Source organism: Neomonachus schauinslandi, chromosome 5, assembly GCF_002201575.2.
Source record: "Neomonachus schauinslandi chromosome 5, ASM220157v2, whole genome shotgun sequence".
In the NCBI taxonomy this organism is placed as follows: Eukaryota; Metazoa; Chordata; class Mammalia; order Carnivora; family Phocidae; genus Neomonachus; species Neomonachus schauinslandi.
This window is the reverse complement of record NC_058407.1, coordinates 97,864,833-97,881,157: the sequence shown is the minus strand read 5'-3', so window position 1 is coordinate 97,881,157 and position 16,325 is coordinate 97,864,833.

Sequence of the window (16,325 nt, the reverse complement as noted above, 5' to 3'; positions counted from 1 at the left end):
TGCTAGATCATTTTGAAATTGAGGGCTATGGGGAAAATGAACAATGCTGTAACTAGGGGAGAGAGAAGCATGTTCAAGAAGAGCGACATGTAAGGGAAGCATGAGAAGGCATGAAATAGGATGAAGAGAGGGGGACAGGGATGTGGGGACTATGGGGGCACCAGAAGGGAGTGTATGTTTTCCTGCAGAAGTACAGGGGTGGAGACCTCAGGCAGAGCTGAGTGCCTGGGAAAATGAAGGCCCATTGGACAGTTCCAGGCAGGATTATCAATCCCAACACCACCTATGGCCATTCACCACCAAGGAGCAGGAACGTGGCCCTGCCGTTCCAGGCAGCACACCCAAAAGAGATGCCACGGGACCATCTCCCCAAGGGAAGCACAAAACAAATTGCCGCTGGATGGCCAGTGGTGGGTTCAGAGGCGAGTTTTAAAAATTGGTGGTGGGGGGGCAGGCAAAGGTCCTCAGATACCCCCTTAATTGTTTGGCCAACTAACAGGAGACCCCAACAGATTTTTGAGCCTGTGCTAAAAAGCAGTTGTGTGCAATCTGAGGCTGTGGACTGAGGCCAGCCCCACATGAGAGGTGGGGAGCAGGGAGGCAAGAAGCCCTAGACACCTATAGTTCCTCCTAACTATTCAAAGACCAGGAACAGTAACGGCAAGACCTAGGAGGGAATGTGGTGGGGTCAAGAAGAGAGCATGGTGGGGAAGCCAGACTTTGTGTGCAAAGTATACAATTGCCTAGACATTCAGAAGGACAACCCCATTGGTGCCTGGACGGTGAACTTGGCTTGGATGCCCATGAGTATGCTCCTCTGTGGGTCTTCCAGGACTGAAGGGCTCTGGAGCACAGCGGGGTTTCCCCTTTCAGCCTGCCCACACTCTTTCCTCCTTCTGGGAGGCATCGGGTCTCTTTTCCACGTGTGAGAGCCCTCCTTTGGGAGAATTGGAGAGGTGTGGTTGGTGAGGAACTGGAGATAAGCACTGACCATCAAGGGGGCTTGGCCAGTGTCTCCCTCTTCTCACCACGTCCTCTGTACCCTCTATCATGCATGCCCTCTGTACCCAGGAGAAGTCACTTCTGCCTCCCACAGGTGTCTCGCATCTGCTGGCACAAGCCATCAGTCCTGGATACTGTGTGGGAGACAGAAATGAACCCAATTCTGCCCTCAGGAAACCTAGAGACTCACGTGGGCAGGCTACACCTGCCTGAACATGAGGAGATACCTGCAAAAATCATAAGGAAAAAAACTAACGAAAACCAAAGAATCAACTAAAAATGCCCTTGAGAACTACAATTGCACTTAAAGGTTTGGGGGATTGATCAAAGTCCAGTGGAGTTATTTGAGCCAGAATTTCTAGAAGAAGTGATCTTCAGAAGCAGTATGAGGGAAAGGACATAGATTTAGTGCTTGTTAGTATAAGTCATCCCCGTCCTCCTGCCAAGTCCTGCAGCCCTGTCACGTCACATGTAACTCTATCCCTTGTGCCCAGTCTTCTCTGTCAGGTTGCAAGCTGGCCTGCTCATAGCACATGACATCCTGTGTCTGGCCATGGCTCTCAGCTCCTTGCACATGGCCTTTCCGTACAACACGCCATGCACTCCAATATAGCGAGAGATCAATAATAATCTGCCAAACGTTCACTTTTACATAGAAAGAATGAGCTTTGCCCGCCCTCCCCTTTTTTTTTCTTGTTTTCAGTTTTATAGTGATTGGTCTTCTGAAACATCTGAAGACTACTTTTAAGAGTCTTTGGCTTTGTTTTTTGGTGGTGTATAAATTGTATTCCAATGCAAGTCCTGCTCTTTTGGAACTTCTGAGTGCCTATAACGTGACACCATTGTAATGTAATATTTATTGTAATTTTACAGATTACTATAATAACAAAACTGAAGATTTATACAGCAGCTTTACTCCAAGGAGTGCAAACATCTGTCCCTTTGGCATGTATTATAAACAACTGAGATCACTAAGACCTGAATGGGTACCTCTTAGTAATCCATGCCAGTCATAGGAAACATGCTTGCTTTCTTCCCCGGCTGATTAAACTTTCTATTACTGCAATAATCTGCATTTTTAAAATGGATGCCACTTGGGAAATTGAAGCAAGTGGTCCCAAGCACAGTTCCTTGTGCTTATGTGGCCAAGGCATCGAATTGCAAGGAATTGCAGCTGACCCTGAACAACATGGGTTTGAACTGTGAGGGTTGATTTATACACCGATTTTTTTTTATATAAACACATTGCAGTACTATAAATGTATTTTCTCATCCTTATGATTTTCTTAATAACATTTCATTTTCTCTAGCTTACTTTATTGTAAGAATACAGCATATAATACATACACAAAATATGTACTAATCGGCTGTTTATGTTATTGGTAAGACTTCTGGTCAACAGTAGGCTATTAGTAGTTAAGTTTTGAGGGAGTCAGAAGTGATATGCAGATTTTCACCTGCGTGGGAGTTTGGTGCTCCTAACCTCCATGTTGCTCAAGGGTCAACTGTATTTCTCACAGAATATCTAGGTTGGACAACCGACAGTTGTTTATGCTTCTGTTCCTCTACTGTACTCTATAGTGTACATGTTATTATTATATTCTTGTTATTTTTTTGTTCTTCTTTGGTCGTAGTAAAGTCACCTATAAATCCCATGTCATTTGGACACCAATTTTAAAATGGAGTCTGGAATGGCCAGAGTAGCCTCCCACGGTCTTTCTTGTTGCCTTTCATGTCTGCCTCCAGTCCACCTACTTGTGACTTTCAAATTAATCTCTCTGGAGGACAACACCTGTGATCAAGACATTTCAGGACTGCTAACCAGAGTAATTCCAGTCCCTTTAGCCTGACTTGGAAGTCCTCCCAAATATGATGCTAGATCTTTCTTCCCAGCCTTTTCTTTCTCTACATCACGTACCTCCAAAGACACTCACACTTTGTAGCCAGACTGGATAAAGTCATGCCCCCAGCTGATACCTAGCAGTGTGCCTTCCCATCAGTCATCCTCTTGGTTGGTATACCTGACTCTTATACTTTTATCTGTTGAAATTCTCTTCCTACTTCAATGAACAGCTCCAATACCTTCTCCTTAAAGAAGCCATCCTCAGTTCCTCCAGCCCACAGCCATTTCCCTTCTTTGGTGTTCCTATTGTAAATACATTTGCCCCAACCTCAGCACTTGTTTACCTACCTCTCTTCCACCCAGGCTCAAACCCTTCCTTCAGAACAGGAATTGACCGCCATCTTCTGATTCATTTCAGTGCCTAGAATTAGCCTGGAATACAGGGGATACTCAATAATATGGCTTTCTGGACTGAATTGACTCCTCTCCAGACATCTTGCATATGCCCTAGAAGTAGGTTCCAGGCCCCCAGGACACTGCACCTATAAATAAGCTTCATCGTAATATCCATATGTAATGTGTTGATGAGGCACCTGCTATGGTTAGGGAGCTGGATTAAGCCCTTGGCAAGCTGTTTTTCAATGCAATAAAATGTAGTCACTCTGGGCCTCCCACACTGAATGCTGTAGAGCAGTTACTGATACATTTTTTGACATCTAGGAAGCTGTGGGAGAATGGCCTGCATTTTCAGTTGTCATTGCTCTGCTTTAACTCACCATGTGTGTAGTCCAGGTACATGAAGACATTCACTGTGAGCTGGAGCTCCTAGAAATGGAAGGATGGAGCACTCTCTGGCCAAGGGAGTGTTTCGGAGCTAGGGAAGAGCCATACGGTGGGAATAGAAGAGAGGATGGGCTGAGGGACAGAGGTGGAAGACCAGAAACGTTGCCACCATGGGTAAAAATATGTTGGTGAGAGTGACTATACATCAGATCTGCCAAGGACAACCAATGTATACCTGTTGTTGATCGATGAAATCTTATTATTTCCAACACTCCATCTCCCTTACTCCCAAAGCTTTCCGTGTTGGAAGATGAATTAAGGGGTTACCCAAGTGGAAGTGGGAGGTGGGAAGAATGGTGATGGTCTCTTTTCCCATCAATCTCCACTGTCATTTTCATGGGAAACCTTGGACCGCCAGGTTGGTTGACTGTCATACCGGTAGCAGTAGTGTCTATAGGGCCAAATGCAAAGAAGCCATCACACATTTTCTGAGTTGTGCTGTGCTAGCTGTTGGAATTTAGGCATACATAAGATATTGAGGTGCTCTGTGTGGCATTTAACCCATGTCCTCAACCCCAGTCCAATACAATATAGTTGTCTAATCCTTGGCCCAGGACAGTAAAATCTTTAGAAGTCTTAAGCACTGAAAATAATATGGTGCTCCCCCATATGTAATTCAAAATAAAAACAGTACTAAGCAAAACATAAATTTTAAAAAATTCCCAAAAGTTCTAGTATTTTCCTTGATGCTTTCACTGAAACACCAAGCGTTTTTTTATTTTATTATTTTTTAAAGATTTTATTTATTTATTTGACAGAGAGGCAACGAGAGAGGGAACACAAGCAGGGGGAGTGGGAGAGGGAAAAGCAGGCTTCCCGCCGAGCAGGGAGCCTGATGCGGGGCTCGATCCCAGGACCCTGGGATCATGACCTGAGCCGAAGGCAGACACTAACAACTGAGCCACCCAGACGCCCCTCCAAGTGTTATTTTAAATTTTTTTTGATGTCCCCTGTTGAGCTGGTGCCCTCAGCTCAGGTTAACTCTTCTTACTGGATAATCTGGCACTGACCCAATCCCCTCCCAGCCCTCAGGGGATCCCCATGCTCCCTTGGCCACATCACTGGGCCCAATTATGGGTATAGGCAGTTCTGTCTGGGTGGCTTTTCCAAGTAGGAAATGGATTCCAGATGTTGACAGCTGGAGGCTACCAAACCAGACCTGAATCTGAGTGGAGGAAGGAATTTCCTAGAGCCACACAGAGGCTTTGTTCTGCAACTTTGAAGGGGTTGCTCTGATGCCACCTCCAGCAAGGCAGTGTTTGTTAGGTCTTTTCTGGGAAAACTCCAAGAGGGCAAAGCTGAGGATTAAGTCTCTGCTGTGAATTAGTTATCACCCCTTTCTGATGCTGGGTCTAGACCACCCTCATGCTGTGGGCAGCAGAGGAGATGTATAGTGTGGACACTGAATTTCAGAGACGAACCTGGAAAAAGGAACATGATGGGATCATGATGAAAAGTGTTGAATTGTTTGATACAAATATATGAATGAGGTCTGACCACGAACTCATTAGAGTTTTCTAAAGCAAATGTGTATGTATAGACCTTCTGATACCCAAATAATAGATGTTCAAAGGAGTCATCTTGGCTATGTGTGTAACTAGGAAATGTTGCCATTGCTCAAGACATTTTGCAATTTTCCTTTCACAGATTCAGACTCAGTTCTTTGAGATATCCTCGTATCAAGTGTCAAATTCCCACTGATCTTTAAGTGGCTAGCAATCACTCACACTTCAGTATGAACTAGTTAAGTCAAATGCAATTTAACTACGATCTCACAGCCTAGAAAAAATGGGAGTTTAAGCAGAAGGTTGTGTGGAGGGTGGCAGAGCCTGGCAGTGGAATGCTGGATGGCAGAATGGATTAAAGAATCGTGGGAAATGGAGAATTTAGGTCCTCCAGAGAGCAGCGGGGGTGTATGTTATACCCCAGGAGGTGGAAAAACAGAGGGCTGGGATATAGGGGCCTCAGGTGGAAGAGGATCAGGAAGGCATAAAGAGGAGCCACAGGGCTAGTGTATGGGGAGGCAAGGAGGCAGTCAAGCATTTGGTTAAGTGAGAGGTTTGGAGGCAGGTAGATCTGAGTTGGAATCCTAGTTTTGCCACTTATCAACTATGTGACCAAATGCAAGTGATCTCCTTCTAAATGGCTTGCAGTCTTTTCCAACAATAAACTAGGAATAATAATATGACCTTCTTTTAGAGTTGTCATAATCAAATGTATTAAACAACATAGATGTTTGTTAGGTAATAAGCCCTCAGCAAGGGTCAGTTTTTGTTGTTATTACCATGTAAAGTTCCAGGAGGGAGCTTAGAACAAGCCCTGCATCTTCCAAGTGGGAGCCACATCAAATTCATTTCAGCAATGTTTATTAAGCACTAATATCGCCCATGTTGGGCTAGAGCTATACGGTATAAAAAGATGAATTAGAAGGACTTATTTGCCCATGATCTATGAAGCGGCCCAAACTTAAGTGCGCAAGTAACAAAAACAGATAAAGGAATCAGCTGTTTGGAATGGATGTGAAGGATGGTGGGGATGTACATAGGTGGGGGAAATGGCAGGGGATCTATGAGGAAGCCTCCATTTGAGCAGAGGCACAGAGGTAGGACACCTGGGGCCATGGGTGGACTGTCAGTGCAGCAGAGCAGGAATAATGTTGTCCTGGTGCAGTGTATGTGAAGCCCTAAATGGGAGACTGGCTCTCACCTTATCTCAATTTTGTTTCCAGCATAGATCTGAGGACTGGGCTCTTTCCTGTCCTTTGCAGGTCACTGCGCATTATTTTTCAATACTGTAATTAGTTTATAGTGATAAAAAAAATTTTGATCTACCAGTTCACAAAAATTTCTTGTGAACTGATGAGCTACACAGGAGGAAAGAAATGCCATTTATTTTACTGTTTGCTTTGTCCAACCTCAGAAAATAACCTCTCTCAGACTGCCTCTCATCTCAGACAAGTGGCTATTTGGTTGGATATTGGAAAATGTGTGAACATTTGGGTGTAGCTATGTGCCAGGTGCAATTTACTGTATGGATTCCAATAATCCAAAGCCTGAAGCATGTAGCCTCCATCCCTGTATCCCTTCTAGAAATTAATGAGCTCAAAGATCATGTGGATGATCTATCATTCATTCGCTCATGCCTACATTCTTCACAGCGTAGGAGACCAGCTGGTCTTGAAATGGACGGCTGGGGTTTGCACTGTCACTCTAGCTTATTTTCTGTGAAAACCTCTTTGTGTCTGTCATGTAAGGATAGCAGTACCTTTCTCATATGGCGGTTGTGAGAATTGAATGAAGAGCGCATGGCAGTACCCAGTCCATTGTCTGTCATGTAGTAGATGTTACACATCTACTGTCATTCAACATCTTCTATGTATCAGGAACTGTGCTTAATGCTATGAATAAAGTAGAGCCCTTGACCAAGAGGCCTAGAGTTCATTCTTGTATCCTTTGTGTTTCTCCAGGGTTTATAGATAGCCCCCTACTGGAAGGGATTTCTAAGCATCTCTTTTCTGTCTTAGCTTTTTTGAAAAATTAATCATGCCACCTCTTCAGAAAGACTTTCTCTTGCCTCCAGCCTCTCCAACCCTATCTACCTGTCTTTTATCTAATTTATTTTATAACACTTACCATTTCTTAACTTATAATATTTGTCTACTTGCTCACTGCCTCTTTCTCCTACTGGAATGTAAGCTCTATGAGAACCAAGACCTTGTCTGGCTCATTCAACCTCTGTATCCCAGGCACACAGTAATGTCTAATAAATATTTCCTGGCTGACTGCTGAATGAAGGCCAGCAGAAGATCTTGGGTAATGCAGATTTGACAGGACAACTAGATTTTAAATTGTTCCTTGAGAACAGAAGCCACGTTTTCTTCTGTTATCTTCCTTGGCCCTTGACAGAGTTCTGGACACACAGTGGAGCATGATAAATACTTGTTGGTTGATTGGTTGAATCAACAGCAACAAGAGAGAAGGCATACCTGGATGGGGTAAAGGGAGTAATAAGATTATTGGTCTTAGTGTAAGGGGAGATTTTATTATTGTGGTGCAGTAGGGACAAGTGGATTTATAGTAATTTTTTACTATTCATAAATTAAAAAATATGGTACATGAGCTTATACAAGAAAGCTGGAAATTCCACAATTTTCCATTGCTTTGAAATAGAGGTGACTTCCAGCTACACTGGCATCCTCCCCTAGGGTCTATGTGACATTTACAAATCATTTATCAGCGTTGAACTCCCAAGAGCTTGCTCTGCCATTCTCTAAGATGTTGGCTGACATCTCTGACAGGAGAAGCTGGGATGTGTTTTGACAACCAAGTGGTTTCCTTAGCAAGCTGCTGGTGTTCTCAGGCAGCTCTGCAGAGAAAGCCCTGGTTCTCAGATCAAGACTGTAACTCTCAAGGACTTCCCTTCTCAGAAGCACACATTGACTTTATCCTAAGATTGTTATATGGATTTGTCTCCAGGCTCTGTGAAGCTGGCTTGTCAGTTGAGTACAAAGCTGGTCTCAGGCTTCATCAACTTTATTTTATTTAAGAAAAATCAATGAACTTGTAGCAAAAATTCCCAGAGACCCCAGAAAGTATCTTCTGAGTCCATTCTAAGAACTTGGAAGTGGGCCATGGTGGTAGAGGGGAGTACTCCAAGGGAAGACACCAAGAGGCACCAAGAGTCAAATTGGGGAGTCAACCTCTACACAGAGGAGATTTAGGAATTCACGGTAGTAGGTGCTACTGATACTACAAGCTACTACTTACTGCGCACCTACTGTGTGCCATGCTTCATGGCAGAGATTTTATGTGCATTATCCACAATCATAGAAAAAACTTCCCAAGTTGTAGAGCCAAAAAAATTTAGGGAAATCACAGAGCTAGTAACTGGCACAGCTAGATTTGAACCCATGCTCTCTGCCTCCAGACTGTGTGTCTCTTTTCACCCAGGCAGCTGTTAAGGACTGACCATGAAGCGGCAAAGATCCATGTTGGTAGGTGGTTGAGATAGAGCAATGAAGATCTACCTTCAGGCAAGCACAGGATTTGAAAAGTTGGAAAGGATAGGCCAGGTCAGGGAAGAGCAGAGCTCAGTAGCAGGAAGGGAAATCATGACAGCAAAAGCCTGGAATTAAGTATGTGGGAAATGCACTGAGAAGAGAGTAGGGTTCATTTTGCTTGAGCAGAAGGTATGTGAGTATTTGAGAAGGTTCGCGGAAATTCTAGGAGCCAATTTGGGAAGACAAGTTGAGGCAGGCTGTGGTGAGCTTTGAACAGCTGATTCAGGAGTTTGGGACTCATTCTATACCATAGATGAGGGTCGTTGTGTAGGTTTTCAAGAAGGGGGAATTAACCTGATAAAGGTGATATTTTAAGGATACAGATGAGGAGGGCATGTGGGAGATCTGGGGCAGGGAAGCCAGCAGTGAGGTTCAGCCAGGAAAGAGGCATCAGAATGTTTCCAGGTCCCTACTGGCTGTTCTGTCCGAGAACCATTTTCCTTCCCCACTGCTTACCTCCACTTCAGCACAGCTGCTCATGTCCTCCCAGAATGGCCAACACAGTTCTGCCCTTCCTACATGCTCTGCCCAGCTCCTGCTAGTCCTGCGGCCTGACTCCCTCAGGCCAGGGCACCACCACTATGTCTAAGGTTTCCTGGCCATGCTGGGCCTCAGCAGATCCCCTTAGCCTGAGGGAAGCCTGCCAATGCATTATCATCACAAGGGGTTACACATCTTTTGCTATCTTGCTAAAAAATTCTATTGGTCATTAGAGAAATAACTTGGATGTTGTAGAACATAATTTATTTCCCTTATCCCCTTTGGGAAAGATGGAAAGATGGTGCCTCTTGTTTTAAATGAGAGAACAACATTACATATTCCATAATGTCATTCTTAACTTTTGCTGGAAAGTTGCTGAAAAATTGTCCATGAAGAACAGATAGAATATCATGATTTTTTTCCCCCTGCAATATGGTCGAGGATCCTGGAAAACAAAGTCACTTTTGCTAAGAAAAGTGTCTGTTCCCTGGTCAGGCTCAGGTTACACACCTATGGCAGATATAAGTGTGATGTATGGGTGTGAGGTGGGGGGTAGGGAAAGGAGGAGGGCTGAAGCCATCTTTCTGATGTGGAGAGAACAGGGAGAAAGATGGCTTCAGCCTCTGAAAACTGTGCCCAGTGGATCTGTCAACAAGGAGTGGGCCCAGCAGTTCATACAACCAGACAACCATAGAATCAGAGAGTATCAAAGTTGGAAGGCGTCTAAGAGTCCAAAATAGCCAAGGCTCTCAAATTTCAGTAGGTATAAGAATCACCTGGGGTGCTTCCAAAAATCTAGATTCTCACTTAGTAGGTCTGGGGAGTTTGCATTATCAGCTGGAACTCTTCATCATAAACAATAGGAACTGCATCTTGTCTGACTTAAGCAGAAAAATAGTTTATAGAAAGGATATATGTAAAACATGGAGCCAAGGGAAGCTGAGCAGACAGAAGACTGTCTACTTTCTATGATTTTATGTAGCCCTTTATTTCAGATTACCTCCCCTTCTAGGAAAAATGGATGATCATTTGCCCAGTGGCTAAGAATAGGTTTTTTGTTACACAATAGTGATTTTAAAAAAACAACAACATTTTAATTAGACCTAATATTAAATGCAGTACTTACTGTATGCTATTATATATTCAACCCTTGTAATGGTTTTAGAAAACTGGTATCTTTTATCATTTCTATTTTACAGATGAGGAGGCTGAAACCCATAGAGGTTAAGTAACCAAGATACATAGCAAGTAATGGGTTACCTGGGATGTGAGCTTAGGCATTCGGGTTCCAAAATCCGTGCTCTTCTAACCACTGTACTTCACCTGGACTGTCCTTTGGAAGAGCTCTGTGATCCTAATCAAGCTGTTATACATCACATCTGGAGGGTTTTTGGTCTTTTTTTAAATAGGCTTTTATTGGGATGCCCACTTAGTCTCTTTTGGTCTTAGGCACTTATGATCAGTTATCTACTGCCAAAGATTTCCATGGCTTACATCCTGATTCCTTCAACAATGTCATTGTCTGGTATAATAACCAGGACCATGTTGTTATAGAGATACTACTTCTAGATATGGCCAGTGTCTTTGTTGAAAAATTATAGTTAAACAACCCTTTTTGCTTAAATCTCAAAACTACCTCCTTGGGTAAGTATAAGATATTACACATTTCCTCCTGTATCTTGCAAAGAGCAAAATCAAAACTTCTCCTTCAGCTACCCTCCATCTGCAAGCAAGCTGTAGTTAGCTAATAGTTACTGAGCATTTATATTGCCCAGAGACTGTCTGAAGTACAGTGCATGTATCATCTCATCTAATCCTCAGAAAAACCATATAGAGCAATAGTAGCAGTCTGTTACCACCATTGAGAACTATAAAATGAGGCAAGACAGCAATATTTGCCTAGGGCTCATAGGAATTAAGTTCCAGAGCCAGGATTTAAAACCAGGTGGTGGGCTCCGGAGTAGTGCTGAGCTAATCCTTCTTGCTATAGCTTAAGCTTATTCTCTCTTGCTATGTCAGCAGTGAAGATTAATTCATCCATTCAACAAATATTTATCAAGTGCCTAGTCTTTTCTAGGCTAGGGAAAACTGTATGGTCTTTGATTTTATGTAGTGAGTCTAACGAGGGAGAAAGACACTGATCAAATAATCCTACACATCTATGTGAAATTGCTTCTGTGAAAAAGCAAAAAGCACTGAAAAAGATGAAAATGCACAATAGGATGATTTTGCTGGCCAGGTAGGTATGAAATGGAGGTCTGAAACTACAAGACTCCCCTGTGACAAGGTCCTGTAGCCTTTCTGTGCCTACATCTGCTAAGGACCCTGTGACCTAACCCCAGCTTTGGGAGCCTTGGGTTGGAAGGAGAGGAGAAGAAGTGGGAGAGTGTTTTGCCTCCTCTAGGCAGCTTCTCTTCTTCCCTCTGCTACCTGCTTTTCCCAGCCCTGAGCTGAGCCCTTGAGAGGGTGAAGCAGCTGGGCCTCCTAGCAGTCAGCCTGGAAGCTTACTCCTTCCCAGTATGAGAACTCAGCATCAGACCCTCCTTGGTGGAAGAAAGTTCTTGAAAAGAATCATCCACATCCGCTCTGCTGGGACAGAAATTGGAGTCAGGCAAGCAGACCTCAGGGGAGAGGAAGATGGACACTCTGTGGGAGCTGGGGTCCCAGGGGCAGATCCTAGAGAGGTAGATTTGTCTTTCTATGTTGGCAGTGAGGACAACACAGGCCCTCTGATATCACGTCACCTCCAGAGATTGGTGTGAGTGTCACCACACACATCCACAGGAGAGCTTTGGAGACTCAGGGACCACACAGGTGATTTCTGAAGTTTTGTACCATCTGGGCATTAATCAGAGAGAGGAAGGAGAGGGATTCTCTGTCAGTCACCTCTGAAGACCCTTGATGGTGGGGCTTTCCTGCCTGGGTCTTTGAGTACTTGTGCCCCAGCCCGACTGACCTTGGTATCAGTGATGCAGAAAATGGGGCGATTTCATTCACATAAAACCCAATTAAGGAAAGGAAGCTGATAGACCAAACCTAAACTTTACCAAAAGAGAAAACACAGGGGCGCCTGGGTGGCTCAGTTGGTTAAGCGACTGCCTTTGGCTCAGGTCATGATCCTGGAGTCTCTGGATCGAGTCCCGCATCGGGCTCCCTGCTCAGCAGGGAGTCTGCTTCTCCCTCTCCCGCTCCCCCCCTCTTGTGCTCTCTCTCTCTCTCACTCTCTCTCTCAAATAAATAAATAAAATCTTTAAAAAAATAAAAAAAAAATAAAAAAAATAAAAAAAGAGAAAACACAGAAGGAAAGAAAAGGGAGATGGCAGTGTGAGAGGAGGAGACTAGCTCAGACTCTCTGGGGGAGTAGTTGGGCAGTACCGCAGGCTTCTGCCCTGCTGTGCTCCCTGTCCCCACACTTCAGGGGCAAGTTACTTTGCCAAGTCCAGAGTGTGAGATTATGAGTCGCACAGACTGTCATCCTCTCCAAGATCAGGGCCAGGACTGACAACCAAGGCAGGGTTCAGGGGTTCTGGAGGACCAGAGGGCCAGCCTCCAGTGTATCAGGCCTAGTGATGGCATTTTCTTCTAGTGCCACAGCCAGAGTGACTCCACCACCCCAAGGACGCATGGTAGAGGGTTTCTGCCACCCACACTTTCTTTTGAACAACCAGGTTGCAAAAAACTAATAATGATGAGGAACCGATCGGTATAGTATTCCCCCACTTAAGGGAAACCTAATTAGAATAGATGGAAACAAAAAGAGACTTCTGTTCAGAGTAAAGATGCTGAAGGAAAGGTGGCAGTTGAGTTAGTCCCACACATGGAGTTAGGAGACAAGAGTTCAAGTCCCAGTGTTGCCACTTATTAACTAGCAACCTCATGCAGCCTCTTAAGCTATATTTCAAGTCCCTTGGTTATAAAATGGGGCTAATAGTATCTGCCTTATAGGGTTGTGACTGTTTCATAAATGACACAGTACATTTTGAATGCAAGAGCTTTTTTTTTTTTAAAGATTTTATTTATTTATTTGACAGAGAGAGAGATAGCGAGAGCAGGAACACAAGCAGGGGGAGTGGGAGAGGGAGAGGCAGGCTTCCCGCAGAGCAGGGAGCCCGATGTGGGGCTCGATCCCAGGACCCCAGGATCATGACCTGAGCTGAAGGCAGACGCTTAACGACTGAGCCACCCAGGCGCCCGAATGCAAGAGCTTTTTAAAACTACAAAATACTTTGCAAGTGAAAAAGATTATTTCCATTAACCTGAAAATCAATGAAGTAAAAACAGTCAGTGGAACTCAACACCCAAAGAACAAAGAATCCAATCAAGAAATGGGCAGAAGACATGAACAGACATTTTTCCAAAGAAGACATCCAAATGGCCAACAGACACATGAAAAAGTGCTCAATATCGCTCGGCATCAGGGAAATCCAAATCAAAACCTCAATGAGATACCACCTCACACCTGTCAGAATGGCTAAAATTAACAAGTCAGGAAATGACAGATGTTGGCGGGGATGCGGAGAAAGGGGAACCCTCGTACACTGTTGGTGGGAATGCAAGCTGGTGCAGCCACTCTGGAAAACTGTATGGAGGTTCCTCAAAAAGTTGAAAATAGAGCTACCATATGATCCAGCAATTGCACTACTGGGTATTTACCCCAAAGATACAAAAGTAGGGATCCGAAGGGGTACGTGCACCCCGATGTTTATAGCAGCAATGTCCACAATAGCCAAACTGTGGAAAGAGCCAAGATGTCCATGGACAGATGAGTGGATAAAGAAGATGTGGTATATATATACAATGGAATATTATGCAGCCATCAAAAGGAATGAGATCTTGCCATTTGCAACGACGTGGATGGAACTGGAGGGTATTATGTTGAGTGAAATAAGTCAAACAGAGAAAGACATATATCATATGACCTCACTGATATGAGGAATTCTTAATTGCAGGAAACAAACTGAGGGTTGCTGGAGTGAGGGGTGGGGTGGGAGGGATGGGGTGACTGGGTGATAGACACTGGGGAGGGAATGTGCTCTGGTAAGCGCTGTGAATTGTGCAAGACTGTTGAATCTCAGATCTGTACCTCTGAAACAAATAATGCAATATATGTTAAGGAAAAAAAAAAAGAAGAAGAAGGTAGCGGGAGGGGAAGAATGAAGCGGGGGAAATCGGAGGGGTAGACGAACCATGAGAGACGATGGACTCTGAAAAACAAACAGGGTTCTAGAGGGGAGGGGGGTGGGAGGATGGGTTAGCCTGGTGGTGGGTATTGAGGAGGGCACGTTCTGCATGGAGCCCTGGGTGTTATGCACAAACAATGAATCATGGAACACTTCATCTAAAACTAATGATGTAATGTATGGGGATTAACATAAGAATAAAAAAAAAAAAGAAAAAAAAAAACAGTCAGTGGGATGAGTTTATTTCCCCTATACTGTTACAAGTCCAGAACTGCTTGTCACATTTCACTCCACGTGAATGGCCCTTGCAGGAGTGTGGTGGATGGTGTCCCTTGTACTGGCAATGCACTGGTGTCAAATCAGGTGGAAGGAAGTCATAGTTAAATGTAAAAGATTTTAGTACACAATTCTAGTGTATATTGCATGAAGCTATTAAATCAGCAAAACATTTATATGAAGTAATGCATCAGTAAGAATAGGTTAGATTATGCTGCAGTAACAAAATAGCCCCAAATCTCAAAGGCGTAAAACACAAAGGTTTGGTTTTTTTTCCTTATTATGTATCCACCACGGGATAGCAGGGAGCTTTGTTTATTCTAGTCACTCAGGGACCCAGGGTGGAAAACAGCCCCCGTCTTGAACACTGTGGGTCACCATGCTGGAGGGAATGTGAGCTCTGAGGAGTCTTGTATCCACAGTTAACTGCTCTTACCTGGAAACGTGATGCCAGTCTCTCACTCCCCACTCATTGGCCAGAACTAGTCACATGACTGCAGCAACCCACAGCTGGCCCAGAAATAACAATTCTGCCCAGAAGGAAGAGAGCCAAAAATACTTGGAAATGGCAATCACTGCCCCAGTCAGTAACTGAAAGCCAACATTGTCTACTACTGTGGAGTAAGGCGGGAATCCCCTGGTGATGGGCCGTGTTTACAAAATCCACCTTCTGAAATGATGTCAAGGTATGATCTAGTCTCTAATTTTACTAGATGCCCAAATTGCTCACTGGAGCTAGTCTCATTGCTATGGAAACTAACCTTACTTAATTATTTTTCTTTCTTTTTTTTTTTTTAAGATTTTATTTATTTATTTGAGACAGAGAGAATGAGAGACAGAGAGCATGAGAGGGAAGAGGGTCAGAGGGAGAAGCAGACTCCCTGCCGAGCAGGGAGCCCGATGTGGGACTCGATCCCGGGACTCCAGGATCATGACCTGAGCCGAAGGCAGTCGCCTAACCAACTGAGCCACCCAGGTGCCCACTTAATTATTTTTCTATTTTGTATTTATTGAACCATTGAATGGGAGAGGTGGATGGGAACTCAGCTAGGGAACAGACCCAGAGGGGCTCAGGGGCCTCTCCTAATCACACAGCCATTTAGGCCCTGGTCTGGGTCCCGAGTCCAGCTCTCCTATTTAAGCCTAGGTCACTTGCTTCTGCACCATGTTTCCTTTAGCTCCTTTGCCAGAACCAGATGTTTCCATTTTGTACCAGCTTTGATGCTATTTTTACTGATAAGACTGTCTCATCTCACAGAATTCATCTGCATTACTCCTTTTATCAAATAAAGGAATGTCTGCTCAGAGAGACCAAGATACCTGGGCTTTTAGTCTAACTCCTAATGGAGTGGCTTATTTCCTAAACTATTCATAAATTCATTTGCTAGGACTCTGTTTGGCCAGTTGAGCTTACATGAGAGAGCTGTTCCTTGTGGTTGTTAGGTGAAGAACAGCCCTCTGTCCTCTAGTTATGTGTTCCAATGCTGTGTTACTTGGTGAGCCACTATAATATAAACAACTATTTATCTCACGCTAAATAGTGAACTCAGTGAGAGCAAGAACCATTTTCACTCAGTCCATCACTGTATTTCCAGCTCCCAGGCCCTCAGTAAAATTTCTGGCAGGAATGGTTGGGTGCTCT